Here is a 17,074-nt window from a genome sequence, read left to right as displayed (position 1 = left end):
AGGTCGTCATTTTGTAAACAATTTGAAACAATAACAACGTCAATCTGCCGAGTATGCAAATTCGCTTGGTGAGCGCGTTCGATTATTTTAAAATTTACTTGTGCGCAACTTGTTTTTAGAGAATTTTAATATATATATTTTTTAATGAGAAATAAAAGATTATTTTTTGTAAAAAATTCAATTATAGACAAAAACATGCATAATTCACAAAGCTTTAATTTTGTCGCTCTATATCTATCGTCAGATTTCTCCGATGCCGAGACGTCGCGACAGGTATAGAGGTGTCGAGACGGAGCGCGGGCAGGACGATTAACTCGATTATCTTTCGTGGTCGCGCTAAAGGCCATCGTCGAGAGACACAAGCGTGCTTTTGTTTCGTCGTAATTGTTCTCGTAGTATAGCGTGGACGACGATAACCTTCGCGTGACAGAAACTCTCTCGTTAACATTGCCCATGGAAAGGAGAATTACGGTATGTCCCCTTGAACGTACAATACAATTTTCTCTAACAAGTGTCTCTGCTAGTTTTCTAACAAGTGACTCTGCAAACCGTGGCCAAACTTTCGCGAGTCTCTTCTCGATCTCTCTTAAAACTTGTTCGAAATCCAAAATATAAATTTATCTAAAAGGATGTAACAATTTTTTTTTTTTTTGTCATTATTTATACACACATGTGCTCCATTTTCCGCATATGTTTGTCCAAGAGAAATATCGGCGCAATTATTTAATAACAAACAATAAGACGAATAAGAATAACGTTGTTTATGATGAGCGTTTGAGAGATGGAACGTTTGATTTTTTTTTTTTTTTTTTTTTTTTTTTTTAAGTCTCGCGGGAAAAAATATTTGAACGATTATACTCATTCGACGTATCGACGTATGGACGAATCAACGAATGCGAAAAAACAAGCGCCAAGAAAAGATGATAGGAGAGTGAACGCGAAAAAGGATAATACCCGGTCCATTAGCGAACTGACGAATATTTAAAGCAACGGATTTTTGCCGCTCGAATGAAGATCGGGGCGAATGGACGGTCTTGTCTTGCGCTAAAGGCGCATTCTTCGATCTTTCATAGTTTCTTGTTACACACTAAACAATTTACGTATAATAGCCGCGTTTGCAACAACAATTAGATCCATTGGCTTTCAAACTGTTGCCGCTTCTTTTATCATTTCTAACGATCTTTCTATTCAAGTATTTATTTATCATATTTTAGTCTGTCTATTTATTGTGTACGGGATAGTTTTAAGACAGCCGACTTAGAGAGTGGCCTGAGAACAGCCTTGTAAGGTGTTGATCTCGCCTTGTAAAGCGCTTCCGTTTACAAATCTGTATTTAATTTTGTGTTTTTAATAAAGTTGTTTATTATACACAGAGAGTTACTTGGAAAAGAGTATTCATATAATATGTTGGGTCAAAAAATCCCGGAAAAATTTAAAACAAAAAACTAATACAAACGCAAACAATATTTCTATGTTGTTTTATTATAAAAAAAAAAAAAAATAGCAGAGATGTAAAAACAACGTGTCGGAAACGCAAGCGCGCGCGCGGCTAAGTCTCCCGCGCGTTTTTCGCTCGCGTTCATCCTCGTGAAAATCCGCACGCAAAGCGGAAAAACTTGCCGTCAACTCGATTCGTCTAAGAAAAGCCACCTCTTTTCCAGTTCGAGCTCCTCGTCGAGATTTCTCGTTAGTGGTTTAATTCGCGCAATTGAGGCGGGGTCGCCATCTTAAAACGACTCTCTTGCCGACTGCCTCTTTCACTTCTCTCGCTTGCTCCTCGTCGTTCTGTGTCTCGCAAACCCGGAAACGGTTTCCCATTTCGGATCCACCGTGCGGGTTTGCCGTCGTGTAATTTGACCAACGAGGTAAACGAACCGAGCGTCAGGGAAGAGAGTACGGAAATCAGAGACCAACTAGCAGATCTGTTTGGTCGGACATCATACCTTTTTCGAATTTTCACCCGGGTTATCGCGGATTTTATTACACATTCCTACATACGTACGTGTATTTGCTCTGGTTTTAACGATATATGCGTTTTACAGTTCATTAGCATCAAATTAAATTGCTTCGTTAATATTTTGTATATTTTGTCTTTGATTATTCCGTCTTGTAGTTCTAATTCCTTCGACGATAGACAGACTGCTAACGGCTCGATTAGTCGCAAATAAAAAGTGATTGTGCTCCACGGCTGAGAAAACGTGGACTGAAAACGTGGGTACAAAGCAGCGAGTCGTTTCTTTTTTTTTGTTCGTTGAAGAAAATATCGACTGAACTTTTAATTTCCCCACGGCGAGGAATTGCCTTGAGAGGAAAATTCGATTCGAAACGGGACGTCGTCGTATCAATTACCCCGAATGACATTTCTAAACATTTTTCCGTCCGAGTTCCGTTGTCGCGCTTCTATTAACAAATTAAGCGCAACTTGCAGTTCCACTTAGCGCCCGAGCGGAAACGCCGTGCTCGATTAAATTTCAGATTCAGTTCCATTTAAGTATTACGCGCGGAAGTGGCGGGAATGGATCCTTGCACGGCTCTCCATCGTTTAATGCAGTTTTCATAATTCAATTTTGCCGCGAGGATTCTTACGGTCCTACGTATTAACGTTTTCTTCCGCGTCGCGCAGAAACGTGAGTTATTAAAGATCACATAAATGAAATATGTAAATACTATTGTAAATTACACACATACATGTATAAATATTTCCAACATCAACCCGTCGTACATAAACTAAACACGTATGTACATACGCATGTGTTATTTAAAATTTTGTTTTACTCTAAAGATTAAAGTTTGTACATAATGTGTGTGCATATATATTTTAAATAAACGAAGAAATAATTATTCGGAACGCGAAGAAGAAATTCGAAATAATTTTAGCACGCATCTAATGGATTATTCGCTCGGTGCGTAATATCCAACTTCCGGCAGTTTTGTTTTCATCGCAGATAACTACCTTTTTTTTTCGTGGAAAAAGTGACCGGTTGTTGCATATCGTTCCGCGACTTATCGCTGACAGCTTGCAAGTTTCGTTATGTAGCAAGAATTACGGGTGGACAAACTGCGTGTGTGCGTCGGGGCTGCGTACGCGCGCGTCGTGGAATCTAATATAACTGATAGAGTGCACTCTACTCAAAACACAGTATAACGGCCACAGACGACAAAAATATACCCGTGACGCAATGTCGCGAGCCGCGTATGCAAGGAGCAACGGAAGTCTCGCCAATTTATGTTTGCAAACACCGGCCACTCGCGCGTCAATTTATTATTGGAAAATTCCCGGAAAGTAAAATCGTTCTTTTTTTTTCTTGCGATTACATAAATGTGACGTTTGAAGTAATTTATTAATTAATTTATTTCATTTTAATACGTGAATGAGAAATATTAAAAAGATATATTATTTTAAAATAAAATATTAAAAATATTTAAGAAGAATTTTTTATTGTATTTATTATTGTAGAAATTGTTATCGTTACAGTGACGTTTTTCCAACGTGACACTTGATTATTTTTAACTAAATTAAAAGAATTTGAAACCGATAAAACTAAATTGATATGATGAAATTGAAGTTATAAAATGTCAAGTCAGTAATAAGAGTTTATCGTATGCAGAGGCGTCGAGTGCTGTCGTTGAGTCCGGGCAAAGGAACTTTCTTGAGACTTTGAAACGGAATAAACAAGCAAAAAAAAAAAAAAAAAAAAAAAATTACGAAACCAAGTTGCCTAGCAGTAAAATTAATGTATATTTGTATAATTTTCTCTTTTGATTCGCAAACGTTTTGAATACGTTTTTAAAGTCCAATTGCGCTAAGAATTCTACAGCTGGAATATCTAAACTACTGAGACGACATTTTTACTTGTGCTAATATAGCGAACGATTTTTCTGCTTGAGCACTTACTCTATTACTGATATTGTGCAAAGTAGTTTTAAAATAATGCAAATAGAAATATCGTTTGTAATTCTCTTATTTTGTTTAATAGCTCAAGTGGAAATGTTTCAATTTTTAATAATTTTATATTCACATAGCTGATACGACTTCCGTTATCGTGTGTAAAAAGTTTTCAGTTTACTTTTTTTAAAATTTTATTTTAATAAATTTATTTTCAGCATAGCAAGTTTGCTTTCAGCAAATATACTACGTTCATTTTTCTTTAAGTTCTTTTAACCTTTCGTGGACTGACATGGATCTTCCAGATCCGCTCAAAAATTGCGCATCGGCGTCTCTAGTAAAAATTAATTCTTTTTAACGCTTCAATCTTCAAAACTACTAGAGATTTTTTTAATTTTTTTTATCAACGCGGGATCGTGAAACCTTTAGTTAAAAAAAAAAAAAAAACAAAATTGAAAAATAATGATTTTTCGCGGTGATGTTTAATTTTAAAGTCGCGCGAGTTTCGCAAACCCAGTCAGTTTACCTAACAGGCACTTTTAAGAGTCAGTCCACAAAGGGTTAAATCTGAAATCAAATTTTTAACGATGTTTTTCCACATCATTTATTACATACAGTTTTTGTAAAATTTTATTTCTATACGTATTGCTGTTTGAGTACTTTAAACCAGAAATTATTTAAAAATTATTAAAAGTTATCGTTATTTAAAATAGTATTATTTAAAAATATATATTTTCAAAAGAATTAATAATTGTTAAAATTTCATTTAAATCTCAGAGTTGCGACACAAATTCAAAGACACAAGTATTTAAATTGTTTTTTTTTTACTCGAGATAAATACTTGGAATATGGTAATATATGGCTTTATTACATCCATTCTTGCGGACCAACGTGTATTTGATAAATCGTACAAAGAACAGTTAATATTCTGTTTTAGGATTTCTCATCTTTGAACTAAATATATATTAAAAATGTTTTGTGTACTATTTCAAAAAAATGTAATAGCTTCATTGCAAGATTCGGCAGAATGAACCCCACAAAAATTTAGCAAGTGACAGGCATATGAAGAATATATAATAGACTGCCAACCATTTTTTTTTTTCAAAATAAAGCTTCTAGCTAGTTTTATATGCGTCATTCATATTACTGCCTATGATAATTTCATACACTTGGCCACGACAATTAGTTATAAGAATTCTTAATTTTTCTAGAATATTTAATATTAAATTTGCAATCACATTTCTCCTGTCTTTTTAAAGCGCTTCAAAAAAACTTACATCCAGGTCCTTAAAAATCGCCCGAGATATCCTATCTTCATTTTTTACCGCCTCGCGACGCCCCTGTATACATAAAAATAAATAAACAAAAATGTGTTGCGTATTGACGCATACATTATACTGATAAACATTTTAAATTAAAATTTTTGTTTTAATATCTCGAAAAACCTTGAGTATATTTGTAAAGCTTATCATTTGCGACCATAGTTTCCAAGGTTTCTTGATATACGTTTTGCAAAATAATAATATCTACTAGTGTGCGTTTATACGTGCGCGCATTTAAAACCTCGATTGTGTGAAAAATATCATGCACACAATTATGTGTGGTGTAATATAAGAAAAAAACATTTTAATAAAAACCATAACAATTAAAACCTCACGATTTTATTATTATATATTCAGTTTAAATGAAATCTATTCAAATCAGTTTCCCAATTTAAGATAAAGTTATAAAAAGTTGCTAATTATAAACTTACCGATAACTGGTATCGCAAATTGGATTGACGTAATAAGTTCTCAATTAATTCTCCGAATTGTGAAACATTTGGACACTCGAATAACAACTCGACAATTCAATATTAAATCATTTGTTTTGTCATCTTTTTCAATGATCGAGCGCCTTTTGAAGCTTGCGCATATATATATATATATATATATATATATATTTATGTAATCGAAATATAGAAAATAAAAATATAAAACTAAACCATACGATTTCACAAAAGATGATGCAAATACCTTGATAAAAGTTATTAAAAGTCTCTAAACAAATCACACGAAGTTACGTCCATCGATTTTTGCGTCAACGGGATTGTCTTACTGTAACTCGATTATAGCGTCATTTCGAAACCGCAAGTAACAGATCCTACAAAGTAGATACATGCAATGTTTTACTACAACGTGGCCGCTCGGCCTCGGCTGTTCGAACTGTACTGACAGATAATTGTCCGCTATCAGCTGACCCTTGTCGACGTCTACAGCCCGTCGTCCCACCAACACTTCCCTCGATGCACCGATGCAGCTTTCTCTACGTTGCGCGCAAACCCGTTCGCTCTCTCGCCGCGCTACACAGCACAGGTACAAAAGGAACCTTCGTCGATTATCATTTACACGATAATCTCTCAACGCGTGGAACTGGACAGATACGTGGCATTACACGTGCCAATAAGGACGTTCACTATGTACAAACAATAACGTACATTATCGATGACGACAGTTTGCTGTTTTCTTGGTTATTGTGTTACGTTGGCACTCTTCAGAAAAAAAAAAAAAAAAAAAAAACAGAAGACTCTGTGTAAAAGCAATCTTCATCTTTTAAATTCGCGTCAAATACTATTTGAGAAAGAAAATCTTGAACAATATACAGGTCAGTTTGAAATCCAGATATGATCGGACGTAGTCCATTAGGAATTGGATTAAGATAATTAGCTTGCACGAATGATATTCTCAATCTCATTAATGCGTCGCGTTCTCAGAAGCCATTAAAACGGCGCACCGATATACCGACAATTAAATGCGGCCGCATCCACCACAATCGCGGTGCGGAGAAATGGTTAATTATCATATCAATTATCGAAAGAGCCATCGTGAAGAGGACATCGGCTCGTTAATGCCCGGTACTGTCAGTGCAATACGGTACAGTGTCCAATAAAACAGCGCTCGATATTAACAATGAATCAGGCACGGGCGGTATTTATAACTTCCGCCCGCGCCTCGGCGTATCGCGAACCGTTTCCATAATGTTCGAATATCGTCACTTTGTTTTTTTTCTTTTTTTTTTTCGTCGACAAACGAGCTCAATAGATGTGGGACAATTGATAAAAGTATTTGAAACAACGCACACCGACGCATAGTAGTGTCACATTACTGTTGTCGACGACAAATTTTTTCTTTCCAAAAGAACAAATGTCAAAAATGTCAAATCGTTATCGCATTGATGTGACTCCAAAGTACAATCATTTACGGCATCGATGACTTCATTATTGCTCGAAAATTTCTTTCCACCGAATCATTTTTTCAGATTCGAAAATAAATGGAAATCCCAAAGGGACCGTATCTGGCGAATAAAAACGGATGAGGAGGCACAGCGATTCGAAGCTCAACTTTTGATCATTGTAACAGTTGGAGTGTAAATTGATGAATTGTCAAAAATCACCGTGAGCGTCTACTTCAACAAACTGTCACACAAATGTAACTTGATACATATGTTATCACATTACGCGCGTGATAACATATGTATAAGATCCTTTTTATCTGGAATTTAATTGTTTAAATAAACAAAGTTATTAAATATAACTTTAACTATAATAAGTTTAATTAATTAAATACAGAAACTTTTATGCACACTCTATATAATATTTCGTCAGCGATACAAAGTTTGTATTAGAGCGCCTAATATTTTCGGACGTTTTCTTTTTTGTTGACTTGGATGCGAACTTTCCGCTAGCTTTTCAACATTATATCTCTGATCGTTACACTTGTCTTTTGTTGTTCGAAGTCGATAAAACAATCAATACTCTGAATAAAATAAGATGGAAAATATTTATTTCTAGGACAGTCGTTCTACAATCTCGAGTCGTGAGAATTCTCACACAATTGTTTTGTACGTAAATATTCAAAACTATAGCTAAAATATGTACAATATCATTTTAGTTAGTTTAGTACATTATAATTTTCCTACATTTGATATTTGATGCTTTCGCGATGTGTTGTATTATCAGACTGTTCTTGAAACTCTGATGAAAATGAGCTGAAATGTTCACGAAACCGTCGGTATAAAAATGACACTAACGCGGTTCAAATCCGAAAAACATCTTCGAACGTTTTCCTACATTTAATTTTCTGAAACTCTGTCAGTGACAACAGCAATGTGATACGACTGTTGCTATCTAAAATTTAAATTAAATTCGAAACGTTTTAAAAGGTCTGGTATATTCATTGCATAATATCCGGCAACTGGTTCGCATTTGCCGAATTTACACATTTGAATCATAGATGTTTTTCCACTCGCGCAAATATCGCGACGATCGTTATTGTATCTTCTCAATATAAAAAAATATAATATATAAATCACAAAATGATTTTGAAAAAAAAGAAGAAACAGAATTTTTTTACGTTCTACCAAAACGTATGAATCAATTTTTGAACATATATGTATAAAAAAAAAAAAAAATGGAGAAAACAAGATTCTCTCTCTCGCGCGTATTTTATGTCTTATCTCTTACATGAAAAGTTATCTTCGATTAGGATGCTTTCAAGCCCGAAGTACATCGCTCCGATGTTCATTGCTACATTGCTCGATGGGGTTGAAACCATCGTACGTGTCAAATTTTTATTTGCTTTTAAAAAAAATATATCTCTTTAAAGAGAAAGAAAGAGAGAGAGAGACAAACTTCTCACGGGAAGTACGGTATCGTGAATTTTGTCGGTGCCGACAGCGGAAATGTTATCTTCACAACCCCGCAACGTTATATCTATCTACTCCACTAGCCACCCTCTCTCGTTGACTTTCCACTCGCAAGAACACCACCATTCTCCGCGATCTGCTGAAGTATCGTAAATTCGATCCGAGGTAAACGATGCCAATGGGAGCAGTCGATATTGTGTCGCGCGCGTTATGCAGATACCGATGCACGAATGAGAGAGAAAGGACAGTAAAAGAGAGAGAGAGAGAGAAAGAGAGAGGGAGGGAGGGAGAGGGAGAAAGAGAGGAGGGAAAAGAGGAGCTAAATTCCGTTTCTTGCTGTGTAAGAGTGCATCGTGTCGCTGCTAATTGGCTGGAGGAAAATGGCGAGTAGACAGGCTGTGAACAAAGTTTTCCCCTATCGGACTGACGGCTCGATTAAAGCTTTTTCTTCATGTGAAGTCGTTATCGAGTTCAATACCGTCTGCGCGGAAGCAAACAAAATGCAGTCACGCTCAGTGACACGACATCATAAAATGATCACCCGTACGCTCTTTCCCGACACCTTTACACATTTTTCTAAAAAGAAACAAATCAAAATCACACGTCGCGCTCTCGCACGTGTCTCGAATGTTTGTTACAATCTTTTTTTTCTATATGTTAACTTTTTTTAGCAAAAGTATGATTTTATTTATATATACAGAAACGATGGTGTCAAATTATTGTGTTAGAAATTACAATTGTATTATCAAGCAAGAGATCAAGAGAGAAATGTGAAGAATTCCAAGAAAGATAATAAATCGCTTCGCGCGAGGAAACGAAGATTGTCTTTATCGTTTGGAAGCGAAGGCGGCGGAAGAGAAGACGCGCGAGGGAGTGACGCGAGTCCCCGCGACTCGCGGCGAGAAAGACCGGAGTAAAGGGGAGAGGTATTGTCTCGGCGATTATTTATGGCGAATTTTAAGCCCCTAAGTGTGGCCGCTGTAATAATTAACAAAAGGCATTATATGCCGCGGCGGAGAACGAGCTGCTCTGCTCTCTCGTCCCGCTCTCTCGCTCGCGTTTAAGGGTGCGAAGGTGCGCGAAGGCACGCTGGCGCGCTCAAGCTCGTTCGCTCGCTCGTTCGTTCGCCAGGAGAGATAACACCTGGGACCAGTGGCGCTCGATTGCCCGGGGCTCATTTACTAATGAGCACGGCCTTATAACGTCCGTGAGAATAATGTGACTTCTTTCGCAGCGGCCGCAGCCGGGCGCACAACGACGCGCGCGATTTACGGACGCGGTTCGCTCTCTCGAGAAAAAGGCTGGTAATCGTAACCAACGAGCGTTATAGCGAGAACTGAATAAATATAATTTATATACAAACTCCTGTTTTTCGTATATAAATTAATTTTTACGCTAAATAAATGTTTCATTTCATTTGCATTTCGTTGTTGTTTACAATAAAAAAAAAATAGAAGATAAAATATTACACAACGATGTGTGCTGCATAAACACGCGTTGCGCGTATTGAGACGCCAGCACAAAAAAAAAAAAAAAAAGTGTCTCATCTTTCTCATTTTAATCACTTGGTTCTTTCACGCTGTACCAGCTGCGCGCGATAAATATCACGGCCTTTTGTTAGGTAGGTAGGTTACGTATGCGTAATTATTAATTAATAACAAAACTGAAAGTTTAATTGGATTAGTAATGGTTATTGAAATTACAGCGCGAAAATATATATAATACGCTACGTTTATTAAATTTATATTAAACAGACAGCACAAAGGATCGCAATTGTGTCAGAAATAATGAGATGAAAATCAGGTAAGCATCATATATATATATATATATATATATATATATATAATTTGTACGGCTCGTTAATGCCTGAACGTTCGGTGTGTTCCGCGTAACCGCGTGTGTATCTCGGCCGGAACATCCCCTGAAATCGTCCCACTACTACCCCATTCCGAGTTCCCTCATCGTTGTTCGATTCGTCATGAGAGAGGAACGTAAGCCGGATGAGTCAGGGGTGTGCACCACACCGGGTATTTTCTCTCCTTCTCTGTCTTCTTCTACTCTTTCTCTCCCTCTTTCCTTTTTGTTTTTTTTTTTTTTCTCATATAATCTTCCTCGACGTCGAGCAGACATGCACGGCGATCGTAAAAGTTCCGAGGGAGCACTCGACGACAAAAGGGCGAGTCCGGCTGTTTCGGAAAGACGTACGTGTGTGGGAATTAAGAGCGTTACGAATGATCGAAGCGCGATTATGTGATAACCGCGAATGAACGTATGTGTGCGCCGTTAATTTTCGAGAGAGCAATGCGTGTATATCATTCGTGTAAATATTGATGATCGATCGATAATTTACTCGACAAAGTACGTGCTCTGGTTACGCGAGGATTTAATAATGCAAACGTTATCGATTAATCGTGTAATTTTATGCGAATGGTTACGCGCGCCAGTATTCGAGCTATTTTTTATATTAAATATTTTCTTGCAAAAAACGCGCAAGTTGAAAATCAAAATTTTATCCAAGTATCGAATCGAGAATTTGCAAATTTTGCAAAAATTTTCTGTTTTCGGGAATTACTTAATTAAGAACGCTTTCGTTTTTTTTTTTTTTTGTTCACAACATCCCTCGTGTTTCTGGCGTTCTACACACGCAAGAAGTTTTTATTTGAAATAATAACGTGTCACGTTACACGCATTCCAATTAGTATCACTTTATGTTAGATAACGCCACGCCGAGTAAATAATCTCGATTTAGCACCCACTTAATTCCCATCATGCCTGTTTATCATCGGAGACAGTCGAGAGAAAAAGAGAGAGAGAGAAAGAGAGAGAACTCGACGAACTCGCGGCAGAAGTAAAAAAAACAAGCGAGATTCAGTTTTGACAATAGTTAACAACTCTTAATTACAATAGATGTGATTGTTTTTTTTTTCTTTTTTTTTTATAATAATGGAAACGTCTCCGATCCGGCCGAAAAGAGAGAGAGAGTGTTACACACTTCCGTTTCGCGTGATTATGCAATTTATACCTTCCTTCTCCTTCTCCTCTCCTTCTTTCTCTCATCCTCCTATCGCGAAAGGGGCCACCGCAAACGTATAGGGACTTAATGGTTGAAATTTAGAACGGTTTAAGTGGCATATGGTGGCATTTTAATTGACAGTCTGGTTAGGTCATCGCGGCCTGAATCGTCGTAACACATGGGCGAACGGATGGACGACCAGACGAGCAGAGAGATGAAGGAAGGAGAGAAGCTAAGCACCACGTGGGGAACACTTCATGAGAACCGGAGCGCGCCAGGGCCGTACAAGTCGCTTGGAGGAAAAAAAAAAAAAACACGTCCCTGTCATCGTGTTCTCTTTAGAGAGACTCTCTAAGTCTAGCCGATTTGATATTCTCTCAGTCGGATTGCGAATGTGTCGAGCGCATTTCGCGCAATGTCGTGTTATGACATGTATACGTATATTCGTTATTTAATTATGCAATCTGAAAAAGAAACATGTCACATTGCAAACAGCGACATATATTTATATATATACATATATGTATATATATATATATGCATGTAATCTAGTTTAATTTTTCTCTAAATATTTTTAAATATTTTTAAATATCGTTATTTTATAGCTAACCGTTTTCCTGCGGTATTTCCATCTCAGATAATCGTTAACTATGCAACATGAATATCGTACAAAAGTCATCCGCATATAACACATATGTTTCACGTTATCATATCGTTTTGTTCGTTGTGTTCGTGTGACTGACGCATAATGATATCGCACTCACCGGCTTTTATGTGTGTGTGTGTATATATATAAATATACATATATATATATATATATATATATATATCTGTACACGCCCAGGAATTTGAAAGATAGCTGAGCGATCCGTTCCAGAAACTACGACCGTGATTGCGCACCCGGGCGATTACGAGGCGCTCGTTTCTCTCGTGGCTTATCACTCGCCACGCACTTGTATCAGTTTATCTCGATCGGTCGCCACCTCGGGAGAGACTGATCCCTGCCACACGATGAGAAACGAACGGATGCACGGAGTGAGTGCAACTGAATGGAGAACTCGCGGTTTACTTTCCACGACGCTCTTTTAGCATCGAAGACGCCCGAGCGTCGTCGGCAACGGCCGAGAGGCGCATGAAGCGGCGCGTTTCATCCCGACCGAAGTCTCCAAAGTTTGAAATTGCGCGTCAAAAACCAATGAAAATAAAGACTTATTTTACACACGCTCTTTTCCAATTTTTTACTTTTAAACTCTCCGAGATAATCAGATTTAAAAACAATTTCAAAGTTGAAGTTCATTCTTTATGAAATTCCAACTTTTTTTTCAAACGAACCTTACGCGTAATAGAAATTATTTAGAACAAAATCAAAAAAATTACGTTAATTGAAATTGTGAGTTTGAATGTAAATAAGAATTATATAGAAATTGGCGGGATTATTACTGCACGCGTCACAAAATGCGAAGCTGATTCAGATCCGAAAGCGAAATTCGTGATTAAATGTGAGATTTCTTTCTTTACGTATGATATTACATTGCATGTCGTGCAACTTGCAATTACTTTGTTTGATATACGATCGCGAGGGGTAAAATAAATTTTGGTCCAGCCCACAGCTTTGTTCGAACGCTCCGAACTTATTTACGAAACTATACTCGCAGCTGCTCGTGAATCGATTTTCGGTTGGATATTATTATTTGTTTGCACGCATCGGAAACTTTTTTTTTTTTCACGGAGAAAAGCTGATCGATTCGTCACAATAAGCGACAATTTCGAATAGTTTTAATTCACAAACTTTGTTTTGTTTGTTCTTACGTGCAATAAACAATTGATACATTTTTGTAAAAGAACTGAGAACAGTAATGAATATCTCGTTTGTCTCGTATTGACAATCTTATCGTTGATCTAAATAGGCAGAAAAAGAAAGAGAGAGAGAGAGAGAGAGAGAGAGAGAGAGAGAGAGAGAGAGAGAGAGAGAGAGAGAGATTTGGACACACCTTTTATATAACTGTTCGAAATTCGTTTCCACTCGGAATGATTCCGACTTTTATCGTTTTTTCTTTTTTCTTTTTCTTTCAAAGAAAAACGAACAAAAAAAAAATGATGAACACAAATCGATATTATTCCGAACGGAATTGATTTCAAAAAGTTACATAATATCTACCCTGTGCGAGAGATTCACTCTGAGATTCTGTCGTGTGCGCGCCTCTGGCTTTGCGGCAGGCGGAAACTCATCTCATAAAACATCGCTTTGATCATGACGCGTGCTGAAGATGACCTTTGTGGTGGCCGCGGAATCTCTTTCTCGAAATTCCAGCCGATGAACTTACTTATTAGCGTGATTCAGTCGAGTGTGCGTGGGACGCCTTCTCCCTCTCGTGTTCTGCCGCACATGCACATGGGGAGGAGCTCCGCGGCTCTTCGCGTGTCTCAGTTTGTAAATGTTTGTACGCGTCTCGCAACTTCGCGGATCCAAACGCGCGACGACGGGTGGAGAGAAGGGGGGGAGGGGGTCAAACGGGGTCGAGCGAGAGAAGCTTCGCAGCAAACCCATTAGTCAGCGAGAGAGAAGCTGATTCGTCTCACTCTTTGACAAACTGGTTCTGCGACAGGCCGGTGTGGTGCGTTCTCCGTCCCGCCGCGAGAAAAATTGCTTTTCCGTCGAATTTGTGTAATAAATGTCACGGCACATCTGCCCCCGTTGTTATTTGATTCTTTTTGCAGAAAATACAGCATCTCGGTAACACATGCGCGCGCGCGCGCGCGCGATCCTTCTTCCGCAACGAGATCTCAGCGCGCGAGAAAAATTTCATATTATACGCGCGATTTTTATACACGCGAAATTATAAAGGCTACAACCCGCTCTCAAGACCCGCGCAACGTTTCTCTCCGCGACATATAGAACAACACAGAGAATTAAAAACAGAGTAATTTTCGAAAACACAAGAGGTTTTTTTTCTTTTTTTTTTTTTTTTTTTGGTAAAACGGAGTTGCAGTTTTTTTAATTACTGGAAGTGGATTTTCGATTTCGTGCGCAATCCGTAGCGACTATTTTCTCAGTTGTTTATATATGTGTTGATAGTAGTACACGTTATCCTGCTCACGTTTGTTATTTATTTGTTAAAATAAATAACATACGTTTCACAACCATGGTCAAAAACGAATATTACTGACAAGAGAGAAACTTTTACACTTTATGTACGAGTTTTGAAAGATACGGAGTCAAATTTGCAAAAAAAAAAAAAAAAAAAAGATATGTTTTTGTAATGTTTTTCGAAAATCTTGATTTTAATCCAATGAATCTCTGGCTACAGATGCAATTGGATTAATCTTAATTTCAGAATTTTTTAAAATATTTGACAAGATTTATTTGTGCGAACGTTACAAAAAATAAAAAAATAAAAAAATCTAAATTTCTTTCTGTAATTTGCAAGTCTTCCTATAAGGTATTCAATCAAAACTGCTATCGTCTTTTGTGTTCGTGTATCAGCTCGAATAAAGATGTCGTAAAAAAAAAAAAAAAAAAAAGAAGTATATTCCGAAGAAAGACAACAGGAGCCAAGATTACGCCTCTGCGAGTTACATGAAAACTCGGTCCTACGAATATTTATTCCTTGTTTTCTCTTTCTCTCTCGGAGAAGGGAGAGATGGAGAGGCAAAAGAGAAGGAGAGAAAGAAAGAGATAGACATAGGGCGCAAAGCTCGGGCCACGTCGGCCTTTTGTAAGAGGAGGCCTTTTGTCGTCGCGACAAAGCCCGAAGAATATCCATCCTTCAAATGTGGAACAGCTGCCATCGAATGGCCCGGCTACTTTTTTTTTTTTTTAGAGCGCACACCGCGCGCACACGAACGTATGCTTGTACCGAGCTTTTGGGTCGGAGCAAGAGATGGAAAAGGCAGCGAAAAGAGAGGAGCCCCCGAAGCAGGACGCCGTTTTCAAGTAGGCAGATTTCGACTAGGCTCGCCTTGGAAAGGCTTTGCACACAGCTCTACTATCTTCCACCTTTGTGTGCCCCCCCTCTCTCTCTCTCTCTTTCTCTCTCTCTCTCTCTCTCTCTTTCTTTCTCTCCTTCTGTTTCTCCATTACATCCCAAATATGTATGTCCGATAAAGGGTTCGCCCGTATCGGCTTACGTCAACCTTACAGTGGCAATTCCGTACTGTGTCAAGGACCGCGTGTTTTTGACATTCAGGACGATCTACCGAATTGAATATACGGTGCCTGTGCGATATCTTAGCTAGTGCTTAGATATAATAAAACGATGCGATGTTATATAAAATTGAAAATAAAAACAATAAAAAAAAAAAAAAGAGAAATACATATATATATAAGAGAGACGAAAAGATGATGAAAATAAAATACGGCTCTTTTCGAGGAGATTTTTTTTTTTAACATCGAGAATTAAAGGAGTCTACGCATTTTTTTTTTTTTTCGTCTGGCCGAGAGAGCGTGCGATTTTTGATGTACGTTATATAAATGCAAGCGTTGCGTTTCATCTTCGTGAACCGACTGACAAACGGAATATTCAATAAGCTAATCGCGATGCAGTGGCGGACACGATTATAATTCCCACACAAGGCCACACACGCGCCTTTATTATTCATTTATTGGGACATCGAAGGGACAGATATCAGTCTGTATTTACGATGCAATCGATACGCAATAATCGAAAAATCTGTACGTTACGAGATCACAAAATCAATTTGTAATTCCGATTTGTATTTCTACGACAGACGATTGATAAGTATTCTCGAAACGTCGCTTAAATAGCGACAATAGTATGACGTTATCGCGCGTTGACGAGCTTCAATGTTCAGAAGAACATAAATGTCAAACGCTAGCTCATTATTGCACATAGCGTTTGTGTGAAAAACACAAGCTTGCCAAAGTAGAAACTCTTTGTGATTTTTTGACAATGCGCGCCAGTATTGTCAAAAAAACACACACTTCAATTGTTGCAAAAGTCAAAAATTGCAAGTTTTGCTTCGAATTGCTCGTCTCCATCGCCTTATTCGTCGAATATGGATTTTCATTTATATTCAAATCTGAAAAAAAAAAAAAATGACTAGGAGAAAAAAAATTTTCGAACAACAATGAAGTCATCTATATAGCCAACTATATAGCGAGCTGTCACACAAACATTAGATGCGATAATGAGTCAGCATTTGATAATTGGTCTTCTGAAACTTGTCAACGCGGCAACACAACAATGTGATACTATTGTCGCTATCTTGCGTTTCGAATATACTTATCATCAGTCGCCTCGCGAAAACGCACAAAATGTTGTAATATTCACGTTTCGCGCAAAAGAGAGTATTTGATAGTTCGAATCTTGATAAGCAGCGTGTGAAATGTAAAGCGAACTATCAATGCTATCCTTCGATTATTGAATATTATCGCGCAACAGAGAATAATAGAATGCTCGAACAATGCTCCGATTGAAGCTGCGCGGCGCGTTGTTGGAATAGAATTTTGTTGGAAATAGCATCATTTTGAG

General features: G+C 37.7%; 1 long non-coding RNA gene across 2 annotated transcripts in view; it reads right to left on the bottom strand.

The window, feature by feature from the left end:
• The window catches only part of LOC109858508, an 84,799-nt gene that overhangs the window by 31,429 nt on the left and 36,296 nt on the right, over positions 1 to 17,074 (bottom strand). Inside the window, exons 1-2 of one of the 2 annotated variants that reach the window (XR_002250623.1) lie at positions 5,640 to 5,725; positions 5,164 to 5,226 (exon numbers count right to left, since the gene is read on the bottom strand). The exons of the other annotated variant lie outside the window; for it this stretch is intronic. This is a non-coding gene — a long non-coding RNA (uncharacterized LOC109858508). Of the gene's footprint in view, positions 1 to 5,163; positions 5,227 to 5,639; positions 5,726 to 17,074 lie in introns of those variants that run through there. 2 annotated transcript variants of the gene reach the window in all.

The sequence above is a fragment of the Pseudomyrmex gracilis genome, unplaced genomic scaffold, assembly GCF_002006095.1.
Source record: "Pseudomyrmex gracilis isolate BER0280 unplaced genomic scaffold, ASM200609v1 scaffold_208, whole genome shotgun sequence".
NCBI lineage: Eukaryota > Metazoa > Arthropoda > Insecta > Hymenoptera > Formicidae > Pseudomyrmex > Pseudomyrmex gracilis.
The sequence above is the reverse complement of the archived record's forward strand: the minus strand, read 5'-3'. Positions and strand labels throughout refer to the sequence as shown.